This window comes from Nylanderia fulva, unplaced genomic scaffold (assembly GCF_048542155.1).
Source record: "Nylanderia fulva isolate GAGA-0341 unplaced genomic scaffold, ASM4854215v1 Scaffold17, whole genome shotgun sequence".
NCBI lineage: Eukaryota > Metazoa > Arthropoda > Insecta > Hymenoptera > Formicidae > Nylanderia > Nylanderia fulva.
Window position 1 is genome coordinate 2252364 of NW_028189945.1, and position 20806 is coordinate 2273169.

General features: G+C 35.8%; 1 protein-coding gene and 3 non-coding genes across 6 annotated transcripts in view; all 4 read right to left on the reverse strand.

Annotated features, from left to right (window-relative positions):
• Positions 1 to 20806, reverse strand: part of LOC114938261 (uncharacterized) — an 84937-nt gene that overhangs the window by 50235 nt on the left and 13896 nt on the right. For 2 of the 3 annotated variants that reach the window (XR_003821040.2, XM_029312126.2), the window contains exon 1: positions 5321 to 5552. The exons of the other annotated variant lie outside the window; for it this stretch is intronic. The gene's annotated coding sequence lies outside the window, so the exon portion shown is untranslated. Of the gene's footprint in view, positions 1 to 5320; positions 5553 to 20806 lie in introns of those variants that run through there. 3 annotated transcript variants of the gene reach the window in all.
• On the reverse strand, positions 17307 to 17379 carry TRNAK-CUU (transfer RNA lysine (anticodon CUU)). The gene has a single exon. It is a non-coding gene; the product is annotated as a tRNA-Lys (tRNA).
• On the reverse strand, positions 19213 to 19284 carry TRNAD-GUC (transfer RNA aspartic acid (anticodon GUC)). The gene has a single exon. It is a non-coding gene; the product is annotated as a tRNA-Asp (tRNA).
• TRNAS-GCU (transfer RNA serine (anticodon GCU)) lies at positions 20060 to 20141 on the reverse strand. Its single transcript has one exon. It is a non-coding gene; the product is annotated as a tRNA-Ser (tRNA).

A 20806-nucleotide genomic window follows, 5' to 3' on the forward strand; every position in this document is an offset into this window, starting at 1 on the left:
GGATAAAACGGCGGAAAAGCAAACTGCGAGAAGATACGCTGAAGAGAAAATTCAGATATATGAAAAATGCGAGCTCTTGAGAAAGAGAGAGAGAGAAAATACGGGACGTGACCGCGCGAATCTCTTGTAAGTTTTCACGTCGTGTAAAAACTTCTCCGCCAACGTATTATGTCATTTTCGTACGCGAGTTTTTCTCGTCGGGCTATTTTCCGACCGGAGAAAAGTTCACCGTGAATGGCCGACTTTAGCAAAAGATGGTGGTAAATGCGAGAACTTCGCGTTCGTCCGTGACGAATTTTTAATTCGGTCGGATATGAAAAAGAGCCAGCGAACTTCAAAACTCGTCTCGACAGAATTTTAATTTCGACGATTAGCTCTACGAGACGCGTAATATTAAAAATTAAAAATTCCATTTATATTCAAGTTAAAATTTTCCTATCGTCCGTAGATTTGCTAAACAATTAGACTGTCATTCATTTATGTCATAACTCCAAGATCGTTGGAGCCTCTGCGTTTTCCCCAGAGAACATTTATCTGAGATTAACAAGAAAGAGATTCACGCGGGACATCTCGTATATATATGTTGAAGTGAAATTTTCTCCGGGCAGGAATTACGTCTCCGGCGCTCTTCAAGGCTCGAAAAGAAAAATGCTTTGAGAATGCGAGAGGGTTGAAGAGAGCCGAATACACGCACAGACGACGACGTGCGTGCGACGACTGTCGTATTAAGGATACGTCGAGGGATGGCCTTCGTAGCGGTAGTACATCGCGACAGCTCAGCGCTATAAAAAAGCGAGGACAAGAAGAGGACGAGAGACACGGAGGAAGTGAGTGCGAGAGAGGAAGTCCGAGGAAGGGGGTGGTTAGAGGGTGAAAGTCTCGAGATCCGACATGCCGGGGTTCGTGTCTCGCCTTGTAGGAATTTCAGAGGACTTTCGCGTTGGCTCCTTATTTTTCTCTTTTCGATCCTCTCGCGAAGTTGTCTCCATTTCTCTCGCAGTATTCAATACAACTACGTGACCCTACATTGACTGAAATAGAGATTCTATATACTACATCCATTTCTTTTTCTTTATGTCGAAAGGGAGATAAATATAATGATGTAATATGTTGTTTGAAAAATTATTTTTTAAATATTCGATTATTTTTTTTAGATTGTACATATAAATGTTTTTTATAAGAAAGGATAGCGAAAAAAAATTTAATTTAAAATTTCTACAGTAACATTTACATAAACAGTCAAGTTGATTTCGAGCAGCTTATCTCGCGCGTTGCACATTTATGTTTAAGAATCTCAACAAAAGGCAAAGATAAATTCGTCCCTGCACCTTTCAGCGTGTTTCTCGTCCCCTCGTCTCCTGTCAACCCTTCGCACACACATTCTCTTGCTTCTACCAAGTCGCCACGAATTATCCGTCACCCCTGAAAGTCCAACGCCCTTTTCCAACATCCCTTTACGAGAGAGCTTCGCGTAATTGTCTGGATGGTCTAGCCAGTGTCACGTTCCTCTAACAACGCGCAACGAGAATTTCCTTGTCAGTGAAAACGGTTTACGTGTAGATAAGGAACGAAACGCTGGTAACTTGGACGCAGAAGATTGGTCTTTATCTCACGCGCCCGGAAACGTCGAGTAAGGTTTCCGTTCAGAAAGAAAAATCGCGCCGTTCCGTGCCGGATAATCGCGGAGGATCACGAAGAAGTGTATGTGTGTATGTATGTGTATTACTCCTGAGAGACGGTACTTTCTTACCGTAGCTAGATGTGAAAAGGGTCAGGTGCCATCGCATCTTCTCCGTCTACGCGAACGAGCAGTGGAAGCTAGTCGTTTTAGAGAAACGGACCTCGGATTGGAACAAAATACCACTTACTCGGAGAATAAAGGATGTGTTTTTGCGTCATTAGCTTTTGCGAGTTTTCCTATTGAGGAAATATTTGTTTCGATCACGGTAAACGCGAGAACTTCGAATTACACCTTTGTTTCATTAAAGTTTATTTGAACTTGTAGGACATTTTTTAGAAAAGTGCAACAACATATTTGTACATTTGTTTCAAGATTCTTAAGAGTTCTCCGATAATTCTTACATTTATTTCCTAAGCGAACTTAACGACAAGATTAACCACAAAAAAAAATATTTAGATTCTTCACAAACTATTTTCAGACAAAACTTATCGGCATCAAGAAACAGGAAGAAATACCTTTCATGTGACAAGAATATTGAACATCTCAGATAAAACAATCGTGAATGGGCCGGTCTACAAATTTTCACATCAAAGTTCTGTCTGAGAGCTTTCACGAGTATTTTCGGGAGCAGACAATCACGTGCCTTTTTATGGTCACTGAACGGAACCCATCGTAGCCCCTTGCATGACCTCTCCCACCCCTTAAAACAGCTCTCGAACGAAGACTAGGATCTCTCAGGATAACTTTCCACCCACTCGATCCTGAGTCGGAGCTCTCGACTGCACCCAAGGGGGATATCTCAATCCTCCTTCCTTCGGAAGACGTAGGATTAAATTCTAAAGATCTTTAATTACGTAAACGAAAAGAAAAAAATATGAAGATATCTATACATAACAATAAAGAGAAAAACGTATAAAAGTTTATTTAGAGCGAATTCGCTTGGATGCACTAGTATGCGCACTGAGTGCATACAAAAGTGTAGTAATTAAAAAAGGAAAATAATTAAAAATAAAAGCTATTATTATTAATGTTCAATATGAATAAAGATAATAGCTCTTACTATTTTACTTTTTAATTACTTATGTCATTGTAAAATTGTGTACGATAACCTTTAGGTGCACTCATTGTCAGTGCGCACTAGTGCATCCAAGCGAATTCGCGATTAAACTGAGGTATATTTTGTAAAGTTGCAGATATAAGAGACAATCACGTTCGTCGTCTCTTCGTCCTCGAATTTTACCGACAATATCTTTGAAAAGGGCGCGAACACTGCCGACTGCACATTTCACCCTAGCCGCAGCCACTGCACCGCACTGCAGTGCTGTAACTCACGCGTGTTTCGCTCTTAAAGGCGCCGCGAGGCAGAGAAGAGCCGGAGGTCGAAGTTGGGGCGATTAAACGGTTGCGTTTCGCAGCCACCCCTTTTCCTTTCTCGCGCGTGACATCCCCGCCGGCGAACAATAAATACACGATATACCTCTCTGCTCGTCGTTCTCGACCCTATGAGCTGAGAAAAAAAAAACTTGTTTCGGTCTCCCCGTGCGCTCGAAGACACGACTCGAGTCGGATCATTAAGCTCGCAAATTATGGCGCCCCGCCCTTGGGCGTTGTTGAATTATGACGATTCGAAGTTCAGGAAGCTTCCTGAAACAACTGTTACATATTTGCCGTGGGAACGAAAACCTTTGTTAAGGTCCATCGTTGCTTTTCAGATCGCTGTCAATCGACATTGTAATTAACATTATATAGTAAATTGTAATTTAAGATGTACACATAATTTACTTCTGTATTAGTTACGTGATAAATATAATTTATAGATAAAAATATATTTAATGATAATATTTGAAAATAATAATTATAATACTGTGGTTTCTCTAATAATATATTTCTGTAAATGAAATGATGAAATCAATAGAAAATTTTTAAAGCATAATTATAATAGTATCGTGAATTAATTAAATTCTAGAATTAAATATAAAAATATCTTTGTTATATTACCAAATTATAAAATGTAATTGTATTAACTTCATTTACATGAATCTAAAATAATAACTAAATATAAAAAATTTTTAGTTATAAATTAAGTCATTCTTATATATATTAATAAATATAAATATTTATATATTAATATTGATATTTACGTATATTAATATTTAATATTAATATTAATATATATTAACATATATTAATATATGTAGATAATATACTATATTAATATATGAAAATTAATGCTTAAAAAATATAACTTAAAAGTTTTGAGTCGCTCGATTTTTATAGAAGTGCAAATAATATGCGATAAATGAGTGCCTGTCTAAAGATTAAATAATGAAACAGCATAACGCACGCAATCGAGTTACGCGTGTAAGTTTTCTCGAGTCACGAGGGCGTGACGAAGAAACCACTTAAAAACTTTCTAGCGGGCCGATTGCACCGGAAGCGCGAGGGATTCTAATGGGAACGTATGCTATTATACGCACACGCGTGTTTCCGCCGCGGATTCTTCTCCGCCGTCACCGAAGCTAGCAGACACACACACACACCAGGTTCGCCCGCGTGCGAATTCATTCATTCCGATTAATTTTCTAGTCGGACGCGAGATCACGAGCCACCGTAATAGTCTCCGCGAAGAGAGGAGAGCCTCGTCTCTTTTAGAAATTGCCGAGAGAAATTTATGGAGAAATTGCGACGGGGATTTTTACGTGCGGGGCTCGCGATGCGCCGACCTGCGGCGCTCTGAATCCTATCGACGAAAGGAATCTCATCCCGGCTCTCGAATTACAAGCCGCACGATCACACGAGCGAGATATATATTTCTGCGCGAAAGTAGACAAATAGACCCGATATTTGTGTCGCTCACCAAAAATCTCTAACGTAATAATGATAAATAACAGTGGACTCTGTTTTTGACATATTATTTCATATGTTGACAGTTAATTATTAAACACACTGCGTGTGAATTATATTCAATCAAAAGAATAGAAATAAATTATGTGTGTGTACTCATAAATATTCGAGATTTTTAAATTATATTAATATAATATCGCGTATAATTTTGTAGTGTTATTGTTCTATTATATTTTATAAGTTACATATGATAGTATCGATGATCAATGTGCATCAAAGCGAGGTTTCGGAAAAAAGACTTGAAAAGGTAATAAAAGAGATTATCAGATGTATAGAAACTTTAAAAAAATTCATCAAGTCAAAATTGAAATCTTTTAAAGAGCTTCCTTTCCGCACATGTTATTTCTCGTATAAATTAAAATCGAAATATATTCAACGCTTGCAACGTTTGTTCAAAAAAGAGAGAATAAGGTTTTTTAGCGAGATCCTGCAATGTATATATATATATATGTATTAAATCTCCCCAATTCAAATCTCTTCCGACGCACAAATATTTGGACGATTCCAATCTCCGCATGTACCAAATTACGACGTGCTCGCCAAACGTCACACGAATATGCCGGATGCCTGTAATCCGGAGAGAGCCGGAATCTTTCAACCTCACAAATACTCGAAACCAGTCATCCCCTCGCGAGCAAATCCGGATTTCATCCCACATATGATACAAATAAAACGCGATCATATCGAGTCAACCCCCTTTTTCTCAAAATCGCAAACTGTGATGGAGATTCATACCTTTGTCTCCATCGAACGTCATCTCCCATCGGTTTTTCAATCTGCGTGCCGCGCCGTCACTACGTCAAAGACAGACTCCACAACTTTTTCCTCCTCTGCAACTGTTCACAACGTAAGATACGCGACACTTGACTCTAACAATTGCATCTAAACTCACGATCACGCTCGCGACAGGCGCTCGGAGACGAGCGAAACGCGGGACGGAGCAAAAGCGTCCGCACGCGGCGATGGCTCAAGCGAGACTGACGTGATCGCTGAGCGAGCGCCGCCGCTGCCGGCTACCGCGACGACGACGACGTCGACGGGGTGGGTGGGTGGCCGACACACAGGGCCGTAGGGAAAGGGCGCCGTTTGTATGCGATGCGTCCCGGAGGAGCGTCGACACTGAAGGGAATGTCCTGTCTGCGAATTACCGGATTTTTGCGGAGCGCGCAAATCCCCGAAATATAGGGAGAGATCTGTATGAATGAGTCACGTGTCCTCCGAACGAGATAGAGAATTCCACGGAATGTTGTCCGGCTGCGTGTTCTCTCTCTTGCACCGACCGCATTTACGGAATCCCGTGATAAGGATAGGATAGAGAGTAGAATAGTTTACGATCGCCAAAGGATGAAATTGTGTTCGAAGAAACGTTGGTCTTCCCTCCCAATATTGTGGAACAAAAAAGAAAATGATGTATATTTCGAAAAAAATAATTCATAGTTGGTAAACGAAGTGTAACATAAATAAAATTAATTATCTGTGTGTTTCTTAGACAATATATTCTCTAATTGTATTGCTTAACGAATATTATTCTTGAAATAAATCAAATATATTATTTTTAAAAAATGTATCAACGTTTTCAAACACCAGAGTTCCAAAGTAATAAAGAATAATTAAAAAACAATATAGTATACAACCTTTTAATATTAATTGAATATAAATATAAATATTTCTCAAAAATTAATAATTAAAATAAAATATAACAAAATTAATTCTACTTAACGAATATTAATATTTGCGCGGAATAATTAATTTTAAATTAGGCCAATATATTTAATTAAATTTCATCAAAGCTTTTTAAAACTAGATTCGAAAAATAATTAAAACACAACGTAAAACATATAACATTCTTTTAATATAGATTAAATATAAATATTTTAAAAATAATAATTGAAAAATAAAATATAAATAAAATTAATTCTCTGTGTTTTCTATACAATATATATATATATATATATTTCCTTATTTAAAATATTCTTAAATAAGTCCAATCTATATATTTGAATAAATTCAATCGGAGCGTTTTAAGGCACATCAAATTTTCAAAATAATCAAAAACAACCATATATGTATAGTCTCCCTTTAAATAATCACTCAAAATGTTCTTTCACACCCCCTTCGATCGCAACGATAACGAGCGACAAATTTTATACATGTCTCGTCCCCGCGATTACTCTCACACACCGAAGAAGTCCATTCGAACGACGCGTGTGTACGTAATCGCTGTTAAATCCAAAAAAGTAGCATAAAATCCGTACGCCCTTGTTCCTACGCGCGATGTCACTTGCTCGCGTCGAAGGGATCATCCCTCCCGGTCAGCCGGTATCGCCCTTCTTCGGAGGGTGGCACTTGCCATCGCGCATCCCCACGATTAGCATACGGCAGGATTGCGTTGACGATGTCCCGATGAAGCGGAAAATCAGGGCTCTCCGAGTGACGGCCCTCACTAACGCGTCACTCCGAGATGAGCTCGAACTCACGGAATTTTCAAACATTTACGCGAGCCCTCTAAATAGAGAGAAATTTTCATTCGTTAAATTTCGTGACTGTTATTCGAACAATCCTGACACGTTCGTATATAATTACAGTTATGTTAAATGTGATGGTACTTTAGTCTTAATCAGCTCCGCCATATAATATACACGTTTAATCATCAAGCGAGTGCAATTTCATAACTTTTATTGTTTCAGAGAATATTGCATATATATAATGAGGTTTTTAAAATATTAATTATTTTTTTTGCTGAAATAGATGGATTATTAATTTTATGGACACTAAGTCTCTATTAAATTTTGATATTTCGTGTAGTGACTTTGGATTACTGATCCAAATCAAAATAGAGCATATTATTTGTGTATTCCGTCATATAGTGCATTATGATCAAAACGCAGAGCACCAGGAATTTCTGCGCGTAGTACATTAATTGCAGCTATCGTAATATCATGGTAATTCGCGTATACCATTGCGGATTGTTGAACCGTTCAATATAATAGCGTGTACAATACGTGTTAATGTATAGGTAAACACTATCGGAATACTTCTGTAACTATGGAGCAAAACATTCAACTGTATTTATTTTCCTTCTCGATATATTCTTCTATATTAAACCCCGCAATTGAATATTAGCAATGATTTATGGGACGTAATAAGCCTCGCATTAAAATCTCAATTTTATTATGACACGACGCAACATCTTTATATGCGCATGAGAACTATCTATAATTAAATGTTTGACCGAATCGATCGGTGCAATAAGAGATTAATGGACGATAATTGACGGTTTGACACGCGACAGGAGAAATCGTGCCAGATATGAATATATCTTTCGCCGCGTCTGTCTGTACGATTATCCTGCGGAAAATAGAGATAAAGAGCGTCTACCTTGGCAGCTGTAGCAGGCGCCATTTCTGATGAAATTGATCCTGATTGATCGATCGTTCATTTTTTATCTAATAACGAAGAGTGGCGTGGCCGATAATGGACTCGGGCTAGTTAAAATGCGCGACGCATTATCCGAGGTAATATTCGTTAAAGTGATTACGCTTTCGCCGGGAAATCCGACGTTAATATTATAGCGAGTTTCGCCAATAATTCACTTATATCCGAAAAATGATTAAGCCTTTATACACGTGTAGCTTCGGTGTAAGCTTGATCTGAAAATTGCAACTCTTTCTCTTTGTTTTATATCTCGAATTGCTAAAAATTTCATTCAGAGCGAAAATAAAACCAGGATACAAAAATTTTGATCCATACTTATTCCTGCAAATTTGATAAAAGAGACGCTATTTGATAAATTATTTAATTATTCGAATATTGAACCTATATACACATCTATTCTCGATGAATCAATAATGCAAATAAAACATGTATACACATACAATCATTTTCCACGTAGTAACTTTGCGCGATGTGAAAAAATAATATTTAATTATTTAACAAAAACATTGATCAAACTTTCATCACACTCTACTTATCAAGTGTGTAATGATGAGTTTGTAACAATAGCATTATGTAAACTGGCTTAATATCCAAGCAGTACAGTGCAATTTATTTCTACCATACACGCGCTATTATTCAGCATGCTTTCTCCAACGGCTTGCCCAGTATTTGTCTGCATAAAACTCTACTTTTCAACGCAAAAAATTCTACTTTCATAAAACACCCTTTATGAGAATCGTAAAGCTACCGGTGTAACCGCCGGAAGGCTATGTTACATATCTGGTTCGCATTTATATGTTTAAAAACGCGTTACTGGAGTCGCAATAAAGAAGAAAAATCAATAGTAACACAAAGTGAAGAGAAAATTTACGATATATTTATATATTCACACACGAATAATTTTCGTTTTTATTTAGGAAAGTGAACATCTAAAAAAAACTTCCAATAATCAACGCGCTGAAAGAAGAAAAATTCTATTCTAAAATTTATATCATAGTATATTTTTACAAAAAAATATTTTTTATTTCTGTGTGTATAAATAAATTATATTTTCATACAAATATTATACTGATAATGTAAATTTTAGAATAGATTTTTTCGATTATCAAAAATTTATTTAGATGTTCGTTAAATAAATTCCTTAAATAAATTTTTATTTTCGTGTATATTTTTCATAAAATAAAATATATTTTTTCATGAAAACATTATACACTTATTACAATAATGTAAGTTTCAAGATAGAATTCGTTCTCCTTTAAGCGTGATTAATTGAAAATTTGTAGATGTTTCTTTCTCTAAATAAATATTTATTTTCGTGTATACTTTTTCATAAAATAAATCTTCGCACTATGATATATGAATTTTAGGATATAGAATTTCGTTCCTCTTTTAGCGCGGATTATCAGATTTCTTATTAAAAAATATTTCAGTGTATACTTGATTCTAGCCGACGAAAAGAATAGTGTTTTGGAGTTAAACGTGACTCACTTGTCAGGATCCGCGACGATAAATCGAACCTGCCGTAATTCCGGGGAGAGTTTGTCGGCAACACGCGGGTTTGGTCGAGCGCAAACGGGAGAGCGTGCGTATCCGCAGACGTCGTAAAATTGATATTTATCCTGGCTGGCGTCCAGCGCGGAAGCTGCGCCAGCTTTTCCGCGGATAATGCGGCGCGACGTGATTATATCGTCGGTGCGCGGAAACCGCCGACGCCGGTTTTTTTCGCGCCCTTTTCGCAGCTTGCGGATTAGCAGCGCGAGAGGCGGCAGCTTCAGACTCGTCGTGTCGGAAAAATTAGAAATACCTCCAATGGCAAAAACACGATCAATTATCCCTTTTCGCGAAGTATCTACTCTACGTTATTACGTGAAGAAGAATGAAACACACAGAGGTTGCTCAAATCAATTATCGAGGATCAGCTTCTATCTTTATTGTAAATATATATTTTATGTAATAATAAAATATAAAATATAAAAATAATATAAAATATTAAAATATAAAATATTAAAATAATAAATAGAAAAATAATATAAAATATTTAAAAAGACGGAGGAAGGAGAGAGTCCGTAATTACAAAAATGTCAAATTAGTGCATTTTAGCGTCGACACACGTAATCCCTCCCAAATATCTTAGCAATGTGCGATTCTGCTACATCGTTATTAAAGAGAGAGCCGAGTATTATCGCGATTTACTGGCGGCTTCTCTCACGAGTCACGTTCTTCGTACTTCTGGACCGTATTCCAGGATTATTGGATGTCACCGGGATATTCGATACCGCTGCGTGTGCGCTTTACTTCCGTAAAGTGTAAGCGGTAATCCCCGAACGGACGGACGATTCCTATCGGTCCATCTCTCCGATTTCTTCCGCGATAACGGAATAATCTGGGCAGAGGCGGATCTATATATCCCGAACAGGAGAAAATATTTCCGGACCAGCGTATCGCGTACGTGTATACACGATATGTCGATAACCGATGATTTTTCCCGAAGTCGAAATAATCTAATTCCCGATTTATGAACGGTCCGTCGATCTCTGCGTGGAAATTTCACCTCGCAGTATAAATTTTCTCACAATGGAAAACCGTATCGGGATTCGCGACAGCGTGACGTTTCTATTAAATATTGAACGAAGGCTGATTAATGTGCAAATTGTGCTCGTGCAGGCATATCATGCGCCGCGTAGCATAAAGAATAGATATTTAGGTCCTTCATAGATACATTTTTATTAAGATTGCAATTGATATTTATATCGAGCATATCATGCATAGTAAAAAAAAAATAAAACTGGAAGTAAATTGCTTTTACGTATGACAGAAACAAGAAGAAATCATAAATCGGATCAATAAGTATGTAAAATAATGATACAAAAATTTCATACATTTAAATTGGTAAATTACTGAACTTTGCGCGAGGATTTTACCTCGTGATATTCTATATTGAACGAATAAGGAAACAAAAAAAAACGATTCGATCAATGACGCTTTCTCGCGAATTATCCGTGACCAAATTCGGCCAACGTGTAATCGCGAAGGACGCGAAAACCGGAAATACTTGATGTCATCTATATAGTGGCAACACACCCACGATGAAGCGAAAAAAAAGGAAAAAAAAGATTATTCACGGAATTAACGCGACGAAATTTTCATGACGCCGTAATTCAGCGAATTCTGTAAAAGCGAAATTCTCGATTTCATAGCCAGATCTTCGTAGAAGAAATTATATATATGCCGCAGGAAATTTTATAGATTAAGACGCTGAAGATTAAAAGACTGAATGTTTTAAGTATGTTTTAAGTATTTATAATCAATCTATTATGTAAAATAATTTCTACGAGCATATATTTTGAAATTATTACATATACGATAAACTTCTTTGATTATCTAATTTTAACCTGGAAAGTCATTTTCTATTATGGCACATGTGCACGATCAAATATTTACAGGCCATCCTACAGTTTCGAACATTGAACTTTGAATGTCGAGCAGCTTTGTGAATATTTGATCGAGAAACCATCACCGGAGCGATAAAGTATTGAGATCGACTTCCGACGTTTAGGACGAAGCACGAATGACGACAGTAACTGGAGCAGGACTTCCACTCTGGAAAATCGAAATCGACATCAAGCAGACCCGATTTTTCTTATCTCCGCCGCACTTAACGCATACGTAATTGTACGTCAGAATTTCTGCATTAATCGTATCATTTAAATTAAATAAGTATAATTATAAGTAATTATATTTATTATAATTAATTAATAAGAAATTATAATTATATATTCCCGAGAGATTATTATATGAATCCAGGGTGTCCAGCAGACTCAATTAAAAAAATTTCCCGACTTATTTTTCAGATTTTCCAACACCAGAAATTAATTTTTTCCCTGACTTTATTTTAGTATTTTTTTCCAAATATATAATTTGCATATATCTATATGATAAATCAATTAAATGTTAAATCATGAAATCCTTGAGATATTTTTGTCTACAATGAAAAGGTTAGAAAGTTAAAACAAAAATTTAAATCAATTATACAATCTGCATTATGTACAATAATCGAAATAAACATGTCACTGTAAACTATTTAAATAGTCGCCTTTTTTATTTATATTATATCAAATTTATTAGTTTTGCCTCTATTAAACACATTGAAATAAAATAACACTACGATGAAAATATAAATTAACAAACACACTGTAGATGAATCAATTTTTAACAACACAGAAAATTAGCGTGCTGAGAGTCAAGGAAAAGTTTATATTTATTTAATAAAAAATTTCAAATTATTAAGATAAATGTAGAGAATAACGTGAAAAAATCCAGATAAATAATAAAATTTCCTCACTTTTTTCACGGACAATTTCAGATTTATAAAATTCCCTGACAATGCCTGGTTTTCCAGATTTCCCTGACCGCTAGACACCCTATGGAATCGCAACTTTATACTTCGACAATTACAAAAAAAAAAAAGAAGGGATCGCCCGAGGGACACGCTTCGAATGCATCTATATGCAGGAGGAGATGCAACGCAATCGGGGCTCTCTCGGTCGAGAGAGTCTCGTCGCGGTGGTGGGTTGCAAATTTCACGGTTAATCGAGCCGCTTTCCTTCCACAATACTCACAGCGGCGCGACGCGGCGGTCTCCTTTCGATTTCGGGCGCACGTGTGAACGCGCGTACGCGACGCCCGGAACAATATATGATTCATTTCACGGCTCGTTAGAGAGAGGCCGCGCGAGCGAGCGCGGACTCTACGCTTCGTCGAGCGTGCCGGAAGAGAGCGAGCGCGCAAAAATGTCACCCTTCAGAAGAGAAGAGTCTCTCCTCTGTACGAACTGCGTAAAGAGTTATCATCTCCGAAGCAATTTTTTTCTCTTAACAGACGATTTACGCGCTACTGGCCGGCTTGATCGAGAGTTCAAACCCGGTTCGATGGATATGTCAATATACCCTCTTCTCCGGAAACTCAGCTACTACATATTTGCGTGTGTAAGCTATGGCACGTCAAACACACGCGTTTTCTCTCCCTCTTGCAATTCTAGAAACTCTCAGAGTTTTCTGTTTCATCGAAAGCATATGGTATATCGCGCGATACGTGGTAAAATATATGTTATTCGCCCTAATAATTCTTTTTAATCATTTACTGCTTCGAGATATTTTCTAAGAATTTTGTGATAGAATATTCTTTGCAAATTGTTCATTTAATATCGCACATAAATATCAATATTGTCATAGTATATACGTTTGATCAATTTCAACAATCATTGAAATGCACGGAAAAAATATTAGCTACATCATAGCTGATTTTAGGTACTCCTATTATATCTAAAATTTAGTTATCATGTCTAAATTTTAACTGTGGTAACTAATATTTTTAATTATAATTTAAATTCTCTGTTAAATTATAGCTTAAAAATATTAGTTCACAGCTAGCTACTTAAAATTTAATTTAACCGTAATTTTTAGCTATGGTAATTAATACTTTTAAATTATAGTTTAACAAAAAATTTTTTATTAAAATTATAATTAAAACTATTAGTATTATACAGCTATATAAAATTTAGACACGGGTAACTTAATTTCAAGTAACGTAGCAAATCATATATAGCTATAAAAATTAATATTTCTTTTCGTGCAATTCGCAGTTGCATTCGAGTGTGTCGAAAGTATCCTCCAACTCCGAACAAAGATTAGCAAAGACTCTCTCTCTCTCTTTGAAGTTGGAGTGCGCATCGATCAACCGTAGGTGAAGTTGCCGCAAACAAGGCATCGCGACAGCAATTATACGCCTTCGTTTACCAGAGGATATTCGTCGTCGGTGAAGTATGCGAGTGGGACGCCCTGTGTTGAGCGACACAACGTCAAACGCGTCATAACGCGCGAGGGTGCGACTCGTCGTCTTTGGGGGTAAACTTTTTCCCGCCCCACTTCGCGTATATTTATTTCATCGGGATCTTTTGCGGCGTGCCGACCCTCCCTCGTGTTTGACGACCCTCTAACAACTGAGAACGCCTCCGGGCTGCTCGAATGCAGCTCCGACTGACTGTTCTCTCTTTTTTTTTAAACCGACAACTAGTCGCTCGTGCATCCCCTTTTATGTAAGTACACACGATGCAGGACGCATTCGAATGAGCATCTGTAATTCTCTGTGAAATTCGCACGGTGCAACGGGTCCCTTTCTCCTGCATTTTCGCGCGCAAATTCGCGGCACGTCAATCGCGATTATTTAATTAATCGGCCTCAACAAACACGAGTATTCCTGACTCAACAAGCGGCGCGTTGCATATTGTGCGTACGGCTATCGGTGTTATTATTATATTGCTTCATGCGCTATTGATTGACAGTGATAAATAAATGTAAACTTGCTCGCTATATATATGTACACCCGTTCTCATTATTCATCTAAGAAATAAATATTTCTCGACATTAAACAGCTAATGGGAATTATTGGGAAACGTTACAGGAATAATTAATTAATTGCATACGCGATGGATGAATATTTTTTTTTTTAACTCACGTTTTGAATCCATTTAAAAGAGCCTCTTCTCTCGCGACGTAATGGTAGGACAGAAGCGTCTTATACCGCAGACAGTGGTCGATCACGGCGAAATTTACGTTCTCGTTATGCGACGCGCGGAATCGTCTGGAAGGGCATAAATCTCGTTTGATTAACGACAACGCGTTTACGCGAACGACGGTGACGAGCCCCGCGAGGCTGCGCGACACCCGGAAGGTCGCGCGAATATGAGAAGCGACGAGATGACGCGCCGCCATTCATCGAAATCCGCGGATTTACGGCGCGCCTTTTACGTCAAACAAACCGCAAATCCTCGCGATGAAATAACTGTAACACACGGGCCATACGGCACATATACGCATACATCCCGCCTCTCATTTGCGAGAAACTTCACGTCAGGACAAATGTAATTTCGCAACAAAGTTGCATACCCTTGTAAAAAAATATTTTTAATGCGATAAGTCTGGAAAATATGAGTTTATATATGGAGAAAAAAAATCGAAGGTTTTTTCATTGAAAAATATTTTTTTAATGTTATGGGCAGAAGAAATATAAGTTATATACATATGAAATATGAGCTAAATTGGAGAAAATTATATGGAAGCTTTCTTTCATAGAAAATATTTTTAATGTAACAAGTGGAGGAAATATGAATTATATATGAGCTAAGAAAAAAGATCGGAATTTTTTTTATGGAAATTTATGAAATATTTTTAATGTGATAAATGGCAGAAATATGAGTTATACATATGAGTTGAATTTGATTAAAAAAATCGGAACTATTAAAATTCTAAAGTAACGAGCAGTTTTTTAATCAATCAATTATTTATTGAACTCTTGTAAATTAGGTATTAACTCGAGAAAGTATAATTAAAAAAAAGTATACGCATCTTTTCTATTTTATTAAAATTTTACTAATTAATTCATCCTCGTATTATTCATATCGAGAATCCTATTTGATAAAACTCTAATTATCGATCTTCGATAATTATCAAATATTCCTTTTAGATTTTCATCGTTATGATTCAGATATGATTTAAAGATGAATATTTTAAAGCAGCAAAACCAACTGCTCCTGTGCATTTCTCTACCTCTTTTATTCGTATTTATAGCACCCGGATTTATTATCTTATTCGACGAAAGGATTCTGATGTTCCATCCTATACCAGTACTACTTTTATCCTGCTGCTACTGTCGCGGCGAGACAAGAATAGGAAGAAAATGTTCCTGTCGACGATTCGAGACACATCGGTGAGTTCTTCGCCGAAGATCCATTGTCGCGGAACGATTCGTTTTACCTTGAAAAGACGCGATATTACTCCACAGCCAGAAGGAAAAGCAATCGACGGACTATATCCTTCTTTCTCCCATCCTCGCGTCAGCCTTTTGTCATGTTGTCGGCTGGTCAAACCGGACGCTAGTCAATGGACAAAATCGTTTTCGCTGTCGATCGACTACCAATTCTCCTCGATGAAACGTCGTCGTCGAGAAAAATGTTTCCGAAAAAAAAAAAAAAAAAAGAAAATAAACTGCTTTTAGGCTCGATTCCCGAATTCAATTCCTGTACCGCACACAGACGCATAAATGGATATTCGATTTATTTTACTTAAATAAGAGTAAAAATTATTTAAAAAATCGTAGATGTATGCTTTGATAAATTTCAGTATTTAGTTTAAAAAATAAAAATGTGTTATCTAAATAGTTAAATATAATAATTACTACAAGCTGCATCGTGAATTTTAGATATATTTGTAAACTTTTTACTAACAATAAAACAAGACACCATCACATATAGCACTCTAACAGATGTTTCAGATGAGAATCCTATCAAACGATTTACATCCACTTTCGATGCATTTCTCTCTGTCAAATGATGCACGAGACTATCGAGAGATACATCCACTTTCGACTTCCAAAGTCTACCGTAGGAAATATGAAGAAACAATTGTACGAAATTCTATCTGTCGACTCGGGGATGAAAGAACCGATACCGCTCAGGAAGATAAAAGCACCGCTGATGAGGACATCTATTTCGTATTTCGTTGCGCAATAAAAGACGTGGAATTATTTGAACAACGTATTTGTGATCCATCGGTTTCCTCGGAGCAAAGGAGTTGTTTATTTTACCAGTTGTTTTCACCAGCGCGTTTTTTGCCAGCTGTGTGCGTTCGAAATTCTCGCTGTACTTTGTACCTCTCGAATCATCTGTTCTACTTTGTTTAGCAAATAAAGCTTGAAAGTGGAACTCGCGGAGGCAAATATTTTGCTCGAAAAGACACGCGTTATACATACATAATCATTCATCAAGTATCACGTTTCATCTCCCTTCCGTTTTCATTTCGACAGCTGATGAATTCATTTCTTGCTTCGATCGATCTGTCGTGATATTCGAAACTATCTCTGCCATGCGCTGAATGCGTGTTACGAATACTAATTGAGAGGACTTTGATCTTGTAATCGTATGCAAGGTCATATATTGCATTTCATTAAAATTGACACAGTATCATCTTCGGCTAACTCTATTAACTAGAAAATTAATGATTCTAACTCGTTTCGAAGGCCAGATCTCTCTCTTGTCACTCCTAATCGTCCACTATAATAATCAGTTGTTGTCAAACTAAAAAAAGAAAGTTGAAACTGTATGTAATATTCGTATCTTATGAAAGATTAATATAGATTTTTATTTAGATCAACTCTTGACATTTTCTGTATGACAGCATTTTTCTTTAATTAATATTCAATAATGACTCAAGATATGTCAAAAAATAAGCCTCGCCCAACGTGGGGCTCGAACCCACGACCCTGAGATTAAGAGTCTCATGCTCTACCGACTGAGCTAGCCGGGCTGTTATATAGTTGAATCCCGACTATACCAAAATTCGCGAGTGCATACAAAATGCATTTAATAAAATATGCATATATACGAATATATAATTACATTATCTATATAATAATTTAATAAATTATAATTTCTGTCCAGCAAAAAGACTTTTCCTGCGCAAATTTTTATGTCAGAAATATTTGTTTAATTTATCTTTCATAATTTCAAAAAGCGTATGCACATTTGCATGTCATTCATTAATGCGAATAAAACAGTGTCTTTAATTAGCAAATAAAAACACTTTTCGCGACATATGTATGTATGTACTTTGCTTCATTATTTAAATATTCATATATGTATATAGGTGCACACATATTTTATCTTTAAAATGATATATTTAATTAGGAAATCATACACAATTTTTGCATTAATTTAGGAAAATAAAGAGTGCCATGATTGCATAAATACAAGTTTATAATAGACTTAAAGCAAATTTTCCTTTGTCGCGTAATTAAACACGGTATACATGAAGAAAATGTCTAATAAGATCATAAGTGAACTACGTAAGCGAAACTACCACATAATTAATGCCACGAGTGCAGCAAAATTACTGATCACAACATGGTTTCATCATCGAGTACATATAGTGTACTCGAAATACATATTTAATAATTAGTACAAATATTATTTAATATTATTTAATATCTCTATTTGTATATAGCATTTATAATTATTTAATTAATATTTCTCTAATTAAGAAAGGGAGATCTAACTATAAATATTTCTACATAATAAACGCGAATTATAAGAGAGAGGGAATTATTAGTAACTTTCAAGATTAATATATTTCTTAATTGTTCTTAAAATAATAAATCAGCATCCATATTACTTAATTATTTATTTTTGCCGATTTTTTTTTGCAAACTCAAATTTATTTATTCAATCAAATTTATATACCTATAATTTATTTATCAAATAGCTTCGATCTTTTTTCTCAAACGTTTAAAAATTGCCAACTGTTGCCTAAAAGGATTGTCCAACCAAACAGATCCTGCCATACAAATTAACCACGCGTTTCTCGGCACACCCTGTATGCCAACGATAATACGAGTGAATACGTAAATCGTATCTAACGCGCAAATTGCTATCTGGTCCCCTTTTAAGCACTCCAGCCCCATTTAAAGCCTCCCACCGGCGCTTTCTATCGGAAACGCGTGAATTTACATTAAGCCGCCATGAATGCAAGCAATAGTAAATCTCTGGAGCGACAGTAAGCATCGCAAGAGTGTATTGTGCGTGTATATACGTATATAGTACCGGGAATAATCGATCCATGCACAACCATAATTTCTCTCCCCTTCCGTCTTTTTGGCACGTGCCGCTTTTATGGAGTCTCTCTCTCGACCCGGTATCTCACGGTGCTTTCTAGCCTAGGAGTTACCGCACCGCTGCGGAATAAACACCGGTTCGAGAAAACCGCACGCCACGCTCTAAAACGCATGGGGGCGTCTCTCGCATTATCGATTGTTCTGCAGAATGCCAAGAGAGCCATGCGCGCATCGTTTGAACCTTCTTACGGGGAATTTTCGGATTTAATTCGCTCTCGAATCGAGACGCGCGCGCTCGCTTCGAGGAGAGATCGCTTTCTTTTGTAATTGCAAACGAAAAAAAAGGCGCGTTCATTTCTCGCGCGGAAAATTATATGTAAACATTTAAATTTAATCTGATTATTCGACATAAATTTATGGAGAACCAACTATATTTATATTTCGATCCGCGACCGAAATGTGTCGTTTGTCGCGATTTTGTCGGAGAGCTTCAAAAATATTCGAAAATACAAAAATAAAAATAAAAATCTCTCCTCGACGGGGAATCGAACCCCGGTCTCCCGCGTGACAGGCGGGGATACTAACCACTATACTATCGGGGATTTCTTGAGGGAGCGTTTTCTATTAAATTCACTAAAAGAACATTTAATTTCGTATAAACAAAAATATATACAATTAATTTTATAATATATTTAAATGTTTTATAAAGATGACCAATACGTAAATAACAGTACTAGAAATATAAATAGTACATTAGAAGAAGTATTAATATACAAAATATCCTCGAAAGCCCGATTTTTAATATCAGAGTTTTTAATTCTTTTAAAATCGATTATACTGATTAATGGATAATTCTGAAATTACAGGACATTAATAATTGATTCGCAAAATTAAATATTAGAACATTGCATTTATAATTAATATTTGTATATAAATACAGCAACTAGATACGTGCAAATACCATATGCAGTGTACATATTATTATTGAGAATTAAAGAAAATTTTCTTTAATAATACGCAAAATTTTAGTTGGAAAGAGTTATTAAACTTCATAGATAATATTATTTATGTCCCTTATATTATTTATTCATATATGCATGGACACGCAACGAATTTATATTTATATTATATGTATATTGTAATTGCACTATATATTGCTTTTATATATTAGTATTCTAATTTTCATAATTATGCAAAATGATATATGCATTTAAAAGATTATTCACAATTTGTTTTCTGCATTTTAAATTCGCAAGTGAACAGTAAATTTATTTCGTCGAAGTAAATGCAAAAAAATTACCTAGGCTGTAATATTATTAACTTCTAATTATATTAAATGTAAAATTTTACTCAGATCTTCTAGAACAAAAAAGGAATCGACGAGGATGGGATTCGAACCCACGCGTGCAGAGCACATTGGATTAGCAGTCCAACGCCTTAACCACTCGGCCACCTCGTCTTCACGAGTATTTTTGTCTCAATATACAGACCATAATTCGTCCCGAACATCTACTCATTATTTAGATATTTTTCAAGTAATATATTCATAGAAAAAGAGCCGAGATATATATTTTTGGAAATAATTTTGTTTTTTAAAAGCATGACATACATTTATAATGTTAAAATGATAGCTCTTAGAAATGACAAATTTTATACTTATCACACTTGAGTATATGTAAAATATTACTATAAAATTTTATTGTAACATTATTACAAAATAATTATATTAAATTTTATCATTCTAAATTTATTCTAATTTATACTTAAAAATTAAATTGTCTCTTAAAAGAAAAAATCTCTTTTGTCATGTTTGTCAAAAAAAAAAATAGATATATTTTTATAATTAACATGCTATTAAAATAAGATTTAATAATCGTTTTATTGCATTAATTGCAATATTGCCATATTTGATGTAATTTTATAATTAAAAATTGTTAGAACACACTATGCGTATATCTAGTTAAATTACATGTTCATTTCGACAACCCTTAATCACGTACTGTTATATTTCATTTGATTAGCGAAGGAATGATAAATGACGCCTTGCTTTTTCTGAGTGTCGATAAATTGAAAGAAACAACTTTGTAATACGGATCTCGTGTATAACAAGTCACTTAACTATGA